We start from the raw sequence: 18,962 nt of genomic DNA, 5'->3' as shown, positions 1-18,962 counted from the left end.
GGGGCAAAGAGTGCCTGTTGTAGACTTCACAAAAGGAGGTTTGAAACCACATTCTTGGAAATCATCTTTGATTGCTGATTTCACCTTTTCACTTAAAGTAGATTATTTTACCCTTTTTAAACCAGCCCCACTCCAAGGAATATACACACAGTTAAGCCGGCACTTTAAACCTGTATATTGTCCCTCAATTTGACATTACTCTCACTTTATGATAGTGACTGAGAATGGGTTATTTTATGATGTTGGTAAGGTATTATTTTACTGAGCAAAAGTTAGAACAGCACTCAATGTGACAAACAAGTGGGTTACTGATTCTAACACCAGGAGGGGTCTTGGTGTTGTGCCAGGCAATAAGTACTTCAGATGAGTTGCTGCAGCAAAATAGCTGGTTGTATAACTGTAACAAATGGTTGAATGCTCTGGATGACATCAGTGCCTAAATAACAAAGTACACACACACACACACACACACACACACACACACACACACACACACACTATCCAAAGATGCTTGTCTCAAGCAAGGTTGCGGCAAGCTGGAGCCTCACCCGGCAACACAGGGTGCAGGGCTGGAGGGGACACACCCAGGACAGGATGCCAGTCTGTCACAAGGCACCCCAAGCAGGACGCGAACCCCAGACCCACCAAAGAGCAGCTCCCAGCCAAACCCACTGTGCCACTGCACCCCCTGATAATAACAAAGTAGCAACTGAGTTTTCCACCCTAAAGGGTAAACTATTTATTCATCCACCCTAACAAACACCAGGACCAGACATTTACCCTAACCCTAACAGCTATACTGACTACATGTCCACCTATACTTCAGACATTCTGTTATCCTTATTTTCCAAACAATGTCTTGCTCAGTGTGTATAAAATCCGTGGTGCAAATGCTTACCTCCTGCGATATTACCATTGAGCAAAGCACACTCCCTGACTTGCTCCAGTAAAAATTTCCCGGCTATACAAATGGGTAAATAATTGTTAGTAGCTTAACATTGTAAGTTGCTTTGGAGGAAAGTGTCAGTTAAATGAATAAACAATAATAATTCCACATTCACTTTAAAAAATGCTACAGGAAGTTGCACCTCCTGTTGTGTAGCTAGCTTGCTAACCCTTCACTAGTAAATTAAGTTCCTTGTGGTGTAATTTATTTGAAAGTAATGCAGAAATATATTTTTCCATTAGACAAAACTATTTTTAAAACTGCTAGAATTGTTACTGGTTCAGCAAAATTTAAAACAAAGTAACTTAATATTGTAGTATAGTTTTTGTCAAGATACTTTTGTCATTTTACTCAAGCATTTTTGAACAAGTACTTTTACCTGAGTATTTGACTACAATACTAAACTCTGCTTAAAAAAATCATAGCTACATGTGTTAAAAGGCGACTGTGTAGCTGTTAGAGCTGCTGCGTTTGGATCCAAATGTTGCCAGTTTGAGTCTCACCTACTGCTGTAGTACCCTTGATCAAGGTACTTACTCTGAATTGCTACATTAAAAAATTATCTGGACAAATAATTGTAGGTATCTTAACACTGTAAGCTGCTTTGAAGAAAAATGTCAGCTAAATTAGTAAATGGAATATTTCATTAGAGAATGCCTCCACTGGCTTTTAATACTTCTTCATATCTTCTGTTTCCTCATTTCCCACAGCAGTGATCTTTACATTTTACATTTACATTTATTCACTTCGCAGACGCTTTTCTCCAAAGCAACTTACAATGGATACTACAATATGTAGGGTTACTAGCCCAAACACCTTATTCACCAAGGTGACTTACACTGCTAGAGACACTGCTTACAATGGGTCACTCATTCATACATCAGTGAAACACACTCACTCTGTGTCATTCACACACTTTGGGGTAACCTGAACAGCATGTCTTTGGACTGATTGATCTTATTTTCTTCCTACAGAGATCATGGGCTGTCAGTAATTGTACTCAACAAACCTTAGTAAATCATCAGAGTTTTTTTTCAGTGGATTTGGTTGCCCATCATTTCTAAAATTCAGCTATTGCTGACAGATGCACCAAAAGTGATGGTGACAAAGTAAATTATTCCACATAAATGAACTCTAAGCCTTTCATAAAAGTTAAATCAGTCAAGAATCTTACTAGCATGCTTTATAAACTAAGTATAAGAAACACAAAATAGGAAATTGGTTAATGCACCAATATATGCATTAATATGGATATCCAAATTAGTTGTAGCAGCATTGTTAATAGAGTTGAACATACCATCAGTTGTAATAGCTGCACAGAATATCTTGCGTGATGCAAAAGTAAACAATTTCTTAGAGTGTACCAATATTCCAACCAGTGATTCAAGCAAAAAGATGTGTGTTGTAGTTGTGTAGCCTCTTAATATGTAAGTTAACATTCACACAGTATTGCACTGACTGAACTAAGACAGAAGTTCATTAAATGATAGCAAGAAGAAGAACTGTCTATGAATAAGACAAAAGGCAGCAGTCATGAACAACTTTATATAGAATTTTTAGGACATGGACAGTTAAATCAATTTAAGATGCACCTACAACAATGTAATGTAAACTCAACCCAATAATAGAATTGCTTAAACTCTTAGGTGAAGATAGCCTCCACTCTCTCTTGTTCTTCCTCAGGGACTGAGATGTGAAACATCTGTAAACTTGACCCTCAGTAAAGTTGCATGAGCTAAGCATCCAGATGGGTAGAAATATAATAATGCTTTATTTATTTAATAACAACATAAGGTATTGTTTTCTGACAAAACAAATGATTTTTTGCCAGATCCTTTACTGATAATGTAGTATCTTCTTAGAGATACATTCTGTTAAACTTCTGGACTGGTCACGTTTCAAAATATCCTGAATTACCCATTGGCTCAGGCACTGCATTGTTAAAGGGTTCTGTACAGCTCAACATCACCCATGGCCAGGAAAATAAAAGGACATCTCCAGTGCTGAGGTCTGTCTCACAGGTCTTGCTTATGAATTCTTCTTTGGCAGAAGAAGAGGGGAATCTTTTTCAGAGAAGACAAAAGCGAGCAGCAAAAAAAAGCAGCAAGAGCAGAGAGAAAGGAGGATGGGCTGTATGGAAGAGAACAAGCTATTGCATCATATCATAAAAACTGCAAAAGAACCAAATAGGTTACAATGCAGCTTCTGGTATGACCTCAGAAAAAATTCAGGCTTAAGCAGTGAAGAAAGAAGGCCGCTGACTAAAACAAGTCCAGAATTCAAGAAACTCAGAAAACAAAGCAAAATTTTAAATTGACAGTAAATGCACAAGTGTTGTGGACAAGGAGATGTTTAACAGCGATGTATGCCCAGCTGGAAAGCGTATCTGGCTTAGAGAAAAAGAAGATTCAAAAGAGATCTCAAATCCCAAGACTCAGACAAACCCATTTCCTCTCTTCCTCTGCAGTCAGGCTGTCTTCAGCTGTTTCTCTCACTGACATCCACATTCCTGATTGACATCTACCCTCAATGGCCATGTTTTTTAGATATGTCAATGTACAGGGATTAATCAGAAAGTATCAGTCTGTATTCAAATGAATGTAGATTATTGCAGATACTTTATCACTTACCGTTGTAGTGCTCAGTAGCCCCCCCTTTAACCTCCTGAACCAGCTGATTGCTTTGAGGCATAGATTCAACTAAACATTTCTCATGGATTTTGGCTTATGCTGATTTGAATGTAATGAAGCAGTTCCTGGAAATTTTACAGCCCCAAATTTGCTGCAAACCTCCTGTGCCACCTCACCTCAAAGGTGCTCGACTGGGCTGGGATCTGGGGACTGTGTGAGCCTCTGGCGTAAACTGAAATAATCCTCATGTTCCTGGAACCACCTTGAGACGACGCATCCTTTGTGATGTAGTGCATTATCCTGCTATGAGTATTCATTTAAAAAAGACTCACCATGAAAGATGTACCTTTTCCATAATGTTTAAATGCACTGTGGCATTCAAATAATACTCACTTTATAATAAAGGGTCTAATGTGTGTCAAGAAAGCATTCCCACCTTTAATACCACCACCAGCAGACACCTTAAACCCAAGTCAGAATGAATCTAGCCAGATTAATTCATTTACTAGGTCCCTTTCTCTAAGGCAAATACAACTGAAAGTAAATCTATCACTCATTTTTATTAACTGCTTGTCCTGATCAGGGTCACAGTGGTCGAGAGCCTATCCTGGCTCTGGGCACAGGGCTGCGGGGGTACACCTTGGATGGGAAACCAGTCCATCACATGACAGTTCAGAGTAAACAAAAGTGCATTTCATCAGAGGATGGAGAGATACAAATGCAGGCATGATCCTCAAAGTACAGTCTAATGTCATAATTTAAACCAGTATACATTAGATGTGTATCTGCATACAGAAGCACATAGCAAACACTTTGTGGATATTAGTCTCTGGTGTCACGCCCCCAGGAACGAGCCAGGCAGTCGCACCTGCGCCCACTCAAGACGATCGGGCATAAAAGGGCTCCGCGTCCACACTCGGGTGCGGATTCTTCTAATTGCCGCTTGCTTTGCAGTCTCAGCGTTCTTGCCATTAGTGCCTTGCCTGTTTTCTGTTCCTGACCTTTGCCTGTTCTCCTCGACCACGACTTGGATTAACCGGTTTATGACGTTCACGCCTCTCAGACCTTCGCCTGTCCCTGACCTTGATTTCACCTTGTCCCTGGAACCTGGTTGTTTCAATAAAGCTCACCCGCACTTGAGTCCTCCGTTTACCTGTCTCCAGTATTCGTCCCTGACAACCGGAATGTATTTTCAGCTACAGTATGGTAGTAGTTTCAGTTTTCCTTGGGTGTGCATTTATTCATATTTGATATTTATCAGAATGATGACATATTTGCTACGATTTTGGGTGTACAGGACGTAGCGAAAGGCTCAAATTAAACTAGTGCTTCTGTAATATGGGACCTCTTATGTGAAACAAGAGAGCTAATGCATCCTGGAATCCCATTAAAGATATAAAAAGTATCCCAGCAAATTATGATGAGTTGTCTCATGTTACCAAGGTAACTATGTGTGATTCTGATTCAAAGAGAGAAGAAGAGAACATCTTTTTAAAAAACATATGTATAGGAGACATCAGTTGATCAGATGGGCAACAATGAGAAAAAGTGCACAGGGTTCTATGTCATAGTTCGAATTTTAACTATATTCATCAACAAAAGTTAAAAATAATAGCTTTTATGAAATATTACACAGCAAGAAGTCATACCAAAGAAGACATGGAATCGGGCAGGAGGAGGAGAGGGGTCAGGAACAGGAACAGTAGCAGGTAAGGACTGCAAAACAGGACTGGAGAGCATTGAAGGGCCTGTTGTTTCAGATAAGATTCCACAAGTGGAAAGTGGTATAGTGGTCCTCTTTATACCTGGTGCTCTAGTTACAGCCAGGTGCTTCTGGTTGAGATGTGGGTGTGGTCATGACAGCATGAATATTATGAAGTTAGCAAAAATGGAAGATGGGACATTGGCACAGAAGTGACTTGTACGCACCAGAAACAGCTAGCTTCCATAGAAATTCTATGAATATTTTTTTATACAATAAAGCTTGTACAATGAAACAAATTTTCCAAGTGGATTCCTTTTTCCTGCAATGCTGAGAAAGAGAGGACATTTGTCTTCCTAATTATATGCTCTCGGTGTATTTTTAGACAGATCCAAAGAAACACCAAAAACGGAGGCCAAACTGAGTATATGTCATCTGAGGACGTGGAAAGAAATTTGGTTTTGTGGTCCAATCTGTGGACCTCAGTCGTCTGCCCCATTTCCAAGTTGGTATGTAAATTGCTGTTTCTCATTCTCTATTTGTTGTTTTGAACCCGTGTCCCTCCCGCAGCTCTCTTGGATTGCATCCCTCAGAGGTTCCAACCATGTTGTCCCCATGGCCACATGAAAGATTCCTCTTCAAAAATGTTGTTCCAGCTTACGCACAAACAATCCGCTGACTGCTCATACAGCTGAATATTGTTCAGGTTTCATTAAAGGCAGTGGAATGTTCATGCAATATGACATGCCATATTCCTCCCATGAGGATGCCATCATTTCCTAAAAATGGTATCTTAAGGGCAATGTTATGAGGTCTCTGGAGTCCACAGATTGCTGGTACAAGTGGTAATTCACAGGCTTCTCAGTGAGAAAATCTGGAGACCACAGTCATTTGCTCACTTGTGTGTTTTGTTGTTTTGTACGTAGAGCAATTTCACAGTCAATATACCTTTGTTGCTGTTCCTGTGTATATAAATATAAAACTGCACTTTTGCAGGTTGTTTCTCTGGAGGTGTTAGGAGTGTGTAATAGATTGTGTTAATAGATTTCCACACAGCTTCAGATGAAGGTTGACTGGAAGTGCACTGGGTAGCTTTGAGGTTTACAGCAATAACAAACTCTTTCAACATCAGTCACTTCTTAGGGATATTCACAAATGTTCATGCTCATCTGGTACTCATATCATTTGAACAAACTAACTGTCTTACTACTCAGTCTTTACACACATAGTTAAGGTTACTTATCTTTCATGACCCTGACACAACCCAGAAAAAGCTGTTGTGTCTGTAAGTAATGTGAGGGTAACATGATTACAGCAACATGATTTAGACACCCCTTCCTGATTCGGGACCTTGTCGTGGCAGAAGGGCTTGCGTGATCTAGGGATCTCCAGAGCTATATTGTCGGGTGCAGTATGCTTCTGGTAGAGCCTCCCATGGTGACTAGGTCTAGAGTGAAAATCCAGACTAACACGATCTGAAAAACCCCTATGGCAAACGTAAACAAGTCAACACTTACCTTGCCCGGAATAGGGATACCGGGACCTACCCCTGAAGCCAGGCCTGGGTGTAGTGTTCCTAGGCAAATGACTGGTGACCAGGCAGCCCACATAATCCACTCAGCTTGAAAAGGCAACATGGGGGGCCACGTGGGCCCACCACCCACAAGATACAGCATGGGGGTCGGGTGCAATGCCTTTCAGGCAGCAGGAGGGAGCAGGGTGGCGCATTGCATCATGGACCCTCATGGCAGAAACTGTCTCTTGTCATATAGAATGTAATTTCACTGGAGGGTAAAGGAGCTGGAACTAGTACAGGACTTTGAGGGATACCAAATACACATAGTTGGGCTCACCTCCACTCACAGTGTTGGTTCTGGAACCAAACTCCTCAATAGGGGGTGGTCCCTCTCCTACTCAGGAGTTGCACAGGGTGAGAGGTGCCAGGCGGGTGTGGGGATACTTACAAGCCCCGGGCTGGCTGCCACACAGTTGGAGTTTCTCCCAGTAGACGAGAGGGTCGCCTCAATGCAACTTTAGGTCACAGAGAGGAAAATTCTGACTTTTGTGTGCCCTTATGCACCAAACAGCAGTTCAGAATATCCAACCTTCTTGGAGAGAGTGGGTGGGGTTCTGGACAAGGTCCCACCTACAGACTCCAAAGTCCTGCTGGGGGACTTCAATGCTCACATTGGCAATGACTGGGAAATCTGGAGTGGGGTGATTGGGAGAAATGACTTGCCCGATCTAAACCTGAATAGTGAAATGTTATTGGACTTCTGTGCTAGTCATAGTTTGTCCATATCAAACACCATATTCGAGCACAAGGATGCTCATAAGTGTATTTGGTACCAGAGCTCCTTGGGCCAAAGGTCAATGATTGACTTTGTATTCGTTTCATCTGACTTAAGGCCACATGTTCTGGACACTCGGGTGAAGACAGGTGCTGAGCTGTCAACCAATCATCATCTGGTGGTGAACTGGATCAGATGGCAGGGAAAACTGACAGACAGACCCGGTGGACCTAAGCACATAGTGAGGAGATGCTGGGAACGACTGTTGGAGGACCCTGTCCAGAATGATTTTAACTCCCACCTCCGTGAGAACTTCTCCTATGTCCTGGAGGAGGACGGGAACATGGAGTCTGAATGGACCCTGTTTAAAACCTTCATTATGGAAGCAGCCAGGCACAGCTGTGGCCAAAACCTTGTTGGTGCCAGTCACAGCGGCAACCTAAGAACCTGCTGGTGGACACCGGTGGTGAGGTAAGCCATCAAGCTGAAGAAGAAGGCCTTTAGGATCTGGTTGGCTCTTGAGACTTCTGACTCAGCAGATAGGTACTGGCAGGCGAAAAAGAAAGCAGCAGCTGTGGTTGCAGAAGCAAAAACCCGGGCCATGGCAGGAGTTTGGAGAGGCTATGGAACATGAGTTTCGGTCAGCCTCAAAGAGGTTCTGGAGAACCATCCGGCAGCTCAGGAGGGGTCGGAGGAGCTTCGCCTAAGCTGTGCTCAGTAAAGGTGGAGAAACTCTGACCTCAAATGAGGACATTGTTGGGGGGTGGAAGGAGCAATTTGAGGAACTCCTAAACCCGAGAGATATGACTCCCTTACAGAAGTCAGGGCCAGAGGCTTCCGGGGAATCAGAGTCCATTTCCCTGGTGGAAGTCACTGAGGTTGTTGGAAAGCTCCACAGTGGCAAAGCACCGGGGGCAGATGAGATTTGCCTGGAACTGCTTAAGGCCCTGGATGCTGTAGGGCTGTCATGGCTGACACACCTCTGCAATGTTGCATGGACCTCAGGGACGGTGCCTTTGGATTGGCAAACTGGGGTGGTGGTTCCTATCTTTAAGAAATGGGACTGGAGAGCATGTACCAACTATCGGGGTATCACACTTCTCAGCATCCCTGGGAAAGTCTATGTCAGGGTTGCTGGAAAGGAGGCTCCAGCTGATAGTTGAACCTCGAATTGAAGAGGAACAATTCAGATTCCATCCTGGCCATGAAACAGTGGACCAGCTTTTTACCCTCTCACAGATCATTGAGGGGGCATGGGAGTTCACTAATCCAGTCTACATGTGTTTTGTGGACTTGGAGAAGGCCTACAACCATGTTCCCTGAGAAATTTTGTGGGAAGTGCTTTGGGAGTTTGGGGCGCTAGGATCACCACGGGGGGCCATTCAGTCTCTGTACACATGGAGCAAGAGCTGTGTCTGCACACTCGGCATTAAGTCAAGCCCGATCAGTGTAGATGTTGGACTCCGTCAAGGCTGTGCTTTGTCCCCACTCCTGTTTGTGGTCTTCATGGACAGGATATCAAGGCACAGCCGAAGTCAGGAGGGCCGGAATGTGATGTTTCTGCTTTTTGTGGATGATTTTGTCCTTTTTGGCTCCGTCACATGGTTGCCTCCAGCACGCACTGGAACGGCTTTCAGCCAAGTGTGAAGCGGTTGGTATGAGGATCAGCACTTCCAAGTCTGAGTCTATGGTGCTCTCACGGAAATCGGTGGCATGTCCCCTTCAGGTAAGGGAAGAGAATTTGCCCTAGGTGGAGGAGTTTAAGTATCTTGGGGTCTTTTTCACAAGTGAGGGGAGAAGGGAACTTGAGATCGGCTGCAGACTGGGAGCAGGGGCAGCAGTAATGGGATCGCTGTACCGGACTGTAGTCGTGAAGGGGGAGCTGAGCCATAAGGCAAAGCTCTCTATTTACTGGCCGGTCTACATCCGTAGCCTAAAATATTAAAGCTTTGCAAATTATTTTTAATTTATTACAGCTATGTGAGATTTATATGGAGCCAAAGTTGTAAATAAATTGCAACATCTGTATTCCCCGCGACCCCGTATGGGACAAGCGGTTCTGAAAATGTGTGTGTGTATTATAAATCTGTTTTATTGATTGTGACTTTGTAATCAAACTGACTTTGAAGAAGTGAAATTTGTTGGAAAATAAACAAATTACAAACAATATTGTGGTTGTAACTTCAGTTTCAATATGTCAAAAGTCACAGGTTTCTATCCCACCTTCTCTTGCACTGTAATGCCCTCCAGCAAGGTAGCTGTCCTTAAAAGATGTTCCAGAGGAAATTCCTCAGTTGTGTAAACGGGTGAGTCACTGCAAGCTGCTATGCAAAAAAAGCATCAGTTAAATGAATGAATGCAAACAAGGGCATCTTGTAGCATCACCACACTTCAGCAGAGTGAAAACAGACAAGAATGAACTATGAAATATAAACAGAGACTGTATCTTTCTTCTGCCATCAAAACTGAAAATATTGTGCTCTATCCATGTCCATAGATTAAAGCATATTGTAACAAACAGAATTCAGTCAGCTTTCATGAAGAATCAGACATTCTAAACAGAGTTCTGCTATTGTGCACGGGCTCCTGACTGTACTATAACAAATGTTTTCGCCTTTGCACTGGACCTTTGCATAATTTGGAGCATGAGTTTTAAAGCAAATAATTTTGAAGCAGATGTGCTTTATAACATTACCATTTGCTTGCTGATGGTGGATGGGCTCTAAACCATTTCTCAAGGTAAACCAGGTTCAAAACAGGTGTTTTAACATGATTTGATGCTGACTGGCTCAATTACAACTTGTATTTGACTTGTATTTTTTTGCTTCTCCATTTTGGGCATCTTTAATTTCCACTATGAAATGGTGGATGGTGGAGAGCAAGGATTATGATTACTCATCTGGGAAGCTACACGCAACAGTACAGTTTCGATAAAACAGTTTGTAAAATGCAAATTATGTGTGTTTTTTTTATTGCTGTCTCAAATTAATTTTAGTGAATTTTACTTTTCCTTTTTCAATAACTGGAGAATTTCTCTCATTATGCACATTTCTAAAAGCGCAAAATCCACTTATGGCGTAGATGAACGTCATGGCTGGCTCCGGAAGGAAGTGGTGGACCCAAGTGCAGAGCGGAATTCGTGGTTTGTTTCAAGGAAATCCAAGAGCGGAGGTCAAGGGACAGGCAATCGGTCTTCGAGGCGCGAATGTCGTTGAAGGGACAATCTAAAAGGCAAGGTTGGTACACAGGCAAGAGTTTGATGATCATAGAAAGGTACAGGATCGAGGGAACAAGCGATGGGATCGGGGAAGGCGTCAGGGAACAGGAGGGAGTAAAGCAGGAGATATAGGAGATTGCTGACAACAAGGCTGAACAAGGTTTCGCATCAGCTGCTGATTTACCGCAACCTTTTATGTCCCAGTCTGCACCGCGTCCCAGGTGTTCTACATCGGCTTGATGGTGTGGGCGTGGCAGAACATCCCCTAGCATCCCCGATGGTTTTACAGAGCTTCATAAAGCATGGCCCATTGTTACGTGATGAATAATTGTGTTTACTCTCATAACGACAAACAAGTCTATAACCCAAATGCAGGAAGGCCCACTTCATGTTAAGTGATGTTTTTTCCCAAACCCTTGTTTATGTAAAAACACTGCAGGGGAGGACCAATGCAATAACCTGGCTACAGCCAGTGCCGGCTTCTCCGGGAGTGGAGCCTTAGTTGACTTCACCCCCTTCTGCAGAATTTCTAGACAGAAGCCCAGTTTGGGAGTGCTGGGGGTCAGGAAGAGAAAACAGGCTCCTTGGTCCAAAGGCTGAGCTCATGCACATTCAGGATCCTGCTTCATGAGCATAAAAGGAGTGAGTGACCGCAGCTGGATTTGAACAGTGCTGCTGGCTGAACCCTCTGAATTGTGCAGCAGACCTTGCTGTTACACTAGAGACCTGGGGAGCATCAAGGCACACTGCACAGTCTGTTGGGATAGCTTAAAGATAAACCATTTTAAATTCAGTAAACGCAGGATAACATGTAAAGTGCTACTTCACTGTACCTTTCAGACAGTTTACATTCTTTCTTCTACATCACTGAACCTTCTTTCTTCAGGTGAATTCAATAACAAGTGACTTTTCAACATTTCAGATACCTGTCTGTTCCTACAGGCAGGATATTAAATAGTTTGAATATCTGTAGGTATGTACTGTCTGTGATATATAGATATAACTTCATCTGTTGCATCGATTAATAAACAAATTGTGAAAAAATATTATGATTAATTATTATTGAAAATTTGTCATTCTAGAAACTTTAGGCAAAGCAGTGCTGAACAAAAGTCTCTAGTCTGCTAAACACAGACTCTTGAAGTAAGTTCCCAGATTTTTATCATGTACAGTTTCAAATCCGTAAGAACTATGATCATACCTGTGATAAATTGTAACCTTTTTACCTTGAGCACTCACTTTATGTATGTGTACATATTTGCTTTTTCTTGGTATACTGTCCATCTGTATGATATTTTAACAATGTGTCGTGCATAAAACCAATTTAAAAAAAAAAACTTTAATAACCTTAAAACCCTCGAGGCAAGGATATGTTATAGGATATCTCTTAAACATTCCCAGAAATGCACAAAAGAGATGTCAAGGAGCACTTTGCGAAGCATGGTGTGGTTTCTGTTTTCTCACTGATTTGTACTGGCTTTGATTTGACATGGGGCTTTTTCACACCCAGCTTTTTGAAAAATGGAATTTTGTGAGAGCACTATCACACACAAGACTGCAAAAGCCACCACTCTTCACCTCTCTAATCCAGCGGACTGTTATCAGCACAATTTGCAGATTATTGAGGACCAGGAATTGCTCAATGACCAGACCTCCACAGGGTACTGGGTCATCCATAATGTACAAAACCCACATGCCTGGATGGCTTTTATTAATGTGCACTTTACTATGCATCCTGGGTGTGTCCCCTCCCCTTCCAGCCTTACACCCTGTGTTGCCAGGTTAGGCTCTGGTTCTCCGCAACCTCGGTTGGGATGAGTGCTTTCAATGTGTGTGTGTGTGTGTGTGTGTGTGTGTGTGAACTTCATTAAAGAAAGCATTTGCTCGCAGTGCAGGACAGCTCATGCTGTATAAGGTGGCTGAATATGAGAAGAAGTTTAACTTCATTTTGTAGCATGAAAATACTTGTGCTGTGACTAAAGAAGCATCGCCATAAATGTGTGGATTATGACACTGTCAGTAGAATGGATAAAAAAGCAAACATGTAAAAACATCTTACCGCACATCTACAGTATGTTCAACACATTATTCATCAGGAAAATAACATGTATTCAGTAAGGAGTTGCACAAAAACAGTGACTCACCGATCTGCACCAGTCAAAATGACTGCTTCAAGTAAGCAAATGCTGCACACTATACAGTATATGGCAATTTGTTTTTGTCAGCTATTGATGGATGCAGCATATAACTGAAAAATTTCACTGTATAATTTTATTTAGTTGTGTATGTGCTTTGGTCCAGATGTAGGACAAAGCAGATTAAATTTCCATGTTTCAGAAAACTTGCAGACAGTTATGTCTAGGAAATTGGGAAAACACATGTTTCACACTGGAAACCTTAAATGTAAGCAACTTTAGGCACAAAGCCAAAGTACAGAAACACGTGTGTGTTTTACGGGTGCATCTTCTTATTAGTTTCATCACTTGCCTGTGAAAAACCAGAAATTGTGTGTACCAAGTTGTTTTTTTTTTCCAGAGTATTTACAGTATTTCCCCTCAAACAGATGCACAGCTGAACCCTAGAGCTATTTGCTAAGTGGTTAACTGAATGCCTGTCTCAACAACGAAGGTACTAATCTTGATTTTGGTTTGGCCTTGGTTGACAGAGGGACTGCTGGCTCATCAGATGGGTCTGAGGGGTCACTGGGTTTCCCGGGCAAAATAAAATTAAAATCAAGAACCCTTTTTGTGTGTCTCGCTATTTGCTTCTCTGACTTTGCTGTTTCCAACACTGTCTTGGATGGCCAAACCAGAACGGCTGCTGTCATTTTTCATCTCTTCTCCACTTTGCTTTTTGGTCAGGGGTAACATACATCAGTGCTCAAGAGTCTGATGGGTGCACATACATTACAGACATATTACTTCTGAACACAGCACCTGTGAATAAATGTAAAGCCTGTGAATGTGGCTTTACCTGAGAGGGCAATAAAATCATGTGAGCTTAAAAATGTGAAGACAGTGAAAATCTTTTTATAATATACACATAATTTCACTGGAAACCTCGAGAAATTGTAACTATTACCATCTGCCGCACCATACAAGGAGGCGACATACCATGGTTTCAGTCTTCCAGTCTGTTCAAAATTTGTGTGCATGACAGGAGAAAATGTAAGGCTGTAGTGCATGTCAGGTGAAATTGCCTAACGGTCAGTTGTCTGTGCTATCACATCAGCCCAGTGGGAGCTGCCGTCATTCTCCTGCCAGATGAATCTGAGTTCAATCCATCTTAATATATAGCAACCTTTTGAGAGCCCACATAAAAAATAGGTGCATTAAAATCAGGATTCAATCAAAATTTTATAGTTCTATGTATAAAGCATCTACAAATAAAAGAAAGAAATAAAATGCCACATCTAGTACACATACTGACAATGTTTACAATAACAATCAAGTATCATCTGGATTTACACATCAGACTGAATTTTCAAAGCACAGCATTGTTTCCTACTGTAAAAAAAATGTTAATTTCATTAAAAAGAGTTTTTACTCCAGTAGACTACAAATTGCTCTATGTGTTGAAGCCATGGTATTAAATGCACGCTCTTATTCAGTATCTCTGAGGAAATTCTCCATGAACATCTGGTTGGAAAAATGCCTGGCAATTAAACAATTTCCGTCATGTTTTACAGTCTTGTATTTGCGTGCTTACTTTCCCACATGAAGGCTAAACATGTCTGTCCTACAAACTTCTGAGCAGTTTGGAAATGCCGAAGGGCTTTGTTGAATTAACCCTGGTTAAAAATAGTCTTCTGCTTGCTCAACAGTGTTTAATACTGTGTAGACTACAAACTGGATGGCGAGAAATGTGAGAAGGTTAAATTGTATGGTGTAAATGACCTCCTAGGAAATTTTTCCTGAAAACCAGCTGTTATCCAAGGGAACCTCATTCAGATGACCTTGACACCCAGTCATTCTCACTGGATACATAAAATGCAATAACTTTTACAATGTGATGACTTTGCAAGAAAGAGACACTACATGTCAGAATTGCTGATTGCTGGAGAGGGTGTGTTTTGCAGAGATGACCTGTTATCTTCTGGGAAGGAGCTGAAGTGGAGGTTAGGTTTGCCATGACTTCCTCATCAGGCTATGGAAGATTCTGCAGACAAAATTTGAGGTTACCAGATGCCTGAACCACCTCAACTGGCTCCTCTCAATGCTGAGGAGTAGCGGCTCTATTCTAAGTTCCTCCCAAATGGCCGAACTCCTCACCCTATCACGGACAGTGAGTCGCACCACCCTGTGGAGAAAACTCATTTCGGCAACTTGTATCCGCAATTTTATTCGTTCAGTCATTACCCAAAGTTCATGACCATAGGTGAAGGTAGGGGCGTAGACCGACCGGTAAATAGAGAGCTTTGCCTTATGGCTCAGCTCCCCCTTCACCACTATAGTCCGGTACAGCAATTGCATTGCTGCTGCCTCTGCTCCCAGTCTGCAGCCGATCTCATGCTCCCTTCTCCCCTCACTTGTGAAGAAGACCCTGAGATAATTAAACTCCTCCACCTGGGGCAAATTCTCTCCCTTTACCTGGAGGGGGCATGCCATCCTTTTCCGTGAGAGCACCATACACTCAGACTTGGAGGTGGTGATCCTCATTGCAGCCGAGTGTGAAGCGGTTGGTATCTGTTCCAGTGTATGTTGGAGGCATCCATGTGATGGTGCCAAGAGAACGACATCATCCACACAAAGCAGAGACATCACCTTCCGGCCCCCACATGGAATGCTCTCCTGACCTCGGCTCTGACTTGATATCTGTCATGGCTGGTTCTGGAAGGAAGTGGCGGACCCAAGTGCGGAAGTCCGGTAAACTTCGTTAAAGAACAAGTAATAGGTCTCCGAGGCTCAAACACCGTTCGAGAGGCAATCCAAAAGGCAAGGTCAGTATTCAGGCAAGAGGTCGATAATGATAAAGAGGCATGAGGACTAAGGAGTAGGGTTACTGACTGGGAAAGGACTAAGGGAGCTGGAAGGAGTGGCGGTACAACAAGGAGATCGCGAGTCACAAGGCTGAACAAGGTTCCGCATCAGCTCCTGCTCTAATGCTGCCTTATATGCATCTGTCCCTGCCGCGCCCCAGGTGTTGTGCGTTGGCTGGGCAGTGTGGACGTGGAAATATCCTGTCCATTATAACCACAAACAGGAGTGGGGACGAAGCACAGCCTTGGCGGAGTCCAACATCTACACTGATCGGGCTTGACTTAATGCCAAGTATGCAGACACAGCTCTTGCTCCGTGTGTACAGAGACTGAATGGCCCCCAGTAGTGACCCTGGCACCCCAAACTCCCAAAGCACCTCCTACAGAATTTCATGGGGAAGCTGGTCATAAGCCTTCTCCAAGTCCACAAAACACATGTAGACTGGATTAGCGAACTCCCATGCCACCTCAATTATCTGTGAAAGGGTAAAAAGCTGGTGCAATGTTCCATGGCCAGGATGGAATCTGCATTGTTCCTCTTCAGTCTGAGGTTCAACTATCAGCCGGAGCCTCCTTTCCAGCATCCTGGCACAGACTTTCCCAGGGAGCCTGAGAAGTGTGACACCACGAGTGTTAGCACAGACTCTTCAATCCCCTTTCTTAAAGATAGGGACCACCACCCCATTTTGCCAGGAGTACCAAGTACACTTATGAGCATCCTTGTGTTCAAACATGGTGTTTGTCATGGACAAGCCATGGCTAGCACAGAAGTCAAATAACATTTCACCATTCAAGTTTAGATCTTGCAAGCCATTCTTCCCAATCACCCCACTTGAGATTTCCCAGTCATCGCCATCGTGAGTGTTGAAGTCCCCCAGCAGGACTTTGGAGTCTGTAGGTGGGGCCCTATCCAGAACCCCACCCACTCTCTCTAAGAAGGTTTAATATTCTGAACTGCTGTTTGGTGCATAAGCACACACAACAGCTAGCGTTTTCCTCTCTGCGACCCTAAGTCGCATTGAGGCGATCCTCTCATCTACCGGGATAAACTCCAGCTGTGTGGCAGCCAGCAAGGAGCTTGTGAGTATCCCCACACCCGCCCGACGCTTCTCACCCTGTGCAACTCCTGAGCAGAAGAGAGACCACCCCGTTTTGAGGAGTTTGGTTCCAGAGCCAACACTGTGAGTGGAGGTGAGCCTAATTGTATCTAGTTGGTATCTTTCAACCTCCTGCCCCAGTTATGGCTCCTTTCCCCCTAGTGAGGTTACATTCCACGTGCTAAGATCCAGTTTCTGCCACAAGGGTCCATGATGCCATGCACTACCCTGCCTCCTCCTGCTGCCTGAAATGCATTGCACCCAACCCCCATGCTGGATCTTGTGGGTGGTGGGCCCACATGGCCTCCACGGCTTCCAGACGTTGCCTTTTCAGGCTGAGACAGGCCGGATTACGTGGGCTACCCGACCACCAGGCGTTCACCTAGGAACACTGCCCTCAGGCCTGGCTCCAGGGGTAGGTCCCAGTGACCGTATTCTGGACAAGGTAAACGTTAACTTGTTTACGTTCGGCATAGGGGTTCTTCGGCTCGTGTTAGTCTGGATCTTCACTCTAGACCTGGTCGCCATGGGAGACCCTACCAGGAGCATACTGTTCAATATGTTCAATATGTTCTGACAATATAGCTCTGGAAATCCCTAGATAACGCAAGCCCTTCCGCCACGACAAGGCCCCAATCCAGCAAGGGTCGTTCTTTCATCTTAGGCTATATTTACACTGCCTGCGAAATACATGGACATTGATTGTTTTTTTTCCGTTTCAGTGCGGTGTTAATATGTGGCTTGAGGCCATAAATGTAGCATCCGGACAGGAGTCCGACACAGACGAGCATTGCTGCTACGAATACAGACAAAAAGTAAAATGACCCCACGTGCAGAGTGATATTAGAAGTGTACTGTGCAAACTGTAAAGCACTCGGCGGAGGTGAAAGAAGAAACACGGGACAAAGAAACACACAGTGTGTTCGCACAAAGGTGAACAGTGAGAAGTGAATCTGTGAGTATGACTTGAACCCAGAGATGTGACGAAATACCGGACTGGAACACTGGACCAGGATTGGAGAACAAGAGGCAGGAGCTGACAGGACAGGCACTCGGAACTGGAACATAAACACCTATGAAACAAACTGAGGAACCAGGAGACTATTAATCGCAAGGAGAGCACAATGAAAATGCTGATCAAGAATCCACAACCCACTGTCCGCTACTTGCTCCCTTTATACCCCAGCAAGTATCTAATTCCAAACAGGTGCTTGGTTCTGGGTCAACGGCAGGAAGTGGCGGCCCCTCTGGCCTGTAGGGGTATTACCCCTGGGGGTCATGACAATAAACTAGGAGAAACCAATTTCTAAATTTCTTCAAGGAGTGGGCATTGATCATTCTTCCCTCTGCATCTTCATTTATTGATTTAACTTGAGCATTTCTCCATAGTGACTTATAATGGCAAGCTATTTACAATAATTCACCCTTTTTTACAAGTGGATGATATCTACTGGAGCATTACAGGGTTAATACCTTGCTGAAGCTGGATTTAAACAGAGGTTCTTTAAATCGAAGGCAGCAGCTCCAACCACTGCACTGCCTGTCCATCCATCCATCCATCCATTGTCAGCAACCGCTTGTCCCGAGCAAGGTCACGGCGAGCCGGAGCCTTACCCAGGCACAAGGCTGAAGACGGAGGGGACACATCCAGGACGGGATGCCAGTCTGTCGCAAAGCACCCCAGCCTACTGCCCCATAAATAAGGTGCATAATGGTTGTATCTTTTAAAGTTTGTAGTTCAACTATGATATGAGGAGCCTATATATATATTCTACCACTGAAAGCCTGGGGGTGCTCCTGTGAGACCTTTTCAGGGTCCTCCTCTCCAAGAGGGAACCATTCTGCCTTCTTCCACCCTCATGGTTTTGGGGTGGCAAACTGCAAGAGAATGGAGAGAGCCTCCCTGCACTAGACTCCAGACTGTAATGATATTGTGTTTATACAAGTGCTGAGAGATGTATGTGGGTGGCGTGGGGGGCGCGGGGGGCGCAGCAGGTTTAGCTGGGGCCTGCTCTCTGGTGGGTCTGGGGTTTGGGTCATGCTTGGGGTGCCCTATGACAGACTGGCATCCTGTCCGAGGTGTGTTCCCTCCCTCTCCAGC

The sequence above is a fragment of the Scleropages formosus genome, chromosome 1 (genome assembly GCF_900964775.1).
Source record: "Scleropages formosus chromosome 1, fSclFor1.1, whole genome shotgun sequence".
NCBI lineage: Eukaryota > Metazoa > Chordata > Actinopteri > Osteoglossiformes > Osteoglossidae > Scleropages > Scleropages formosus.
The sequence above is the reverse complement of the archived record's forward strand: the minus strand, read 5'-3'. Positions refer to the sequence as shown.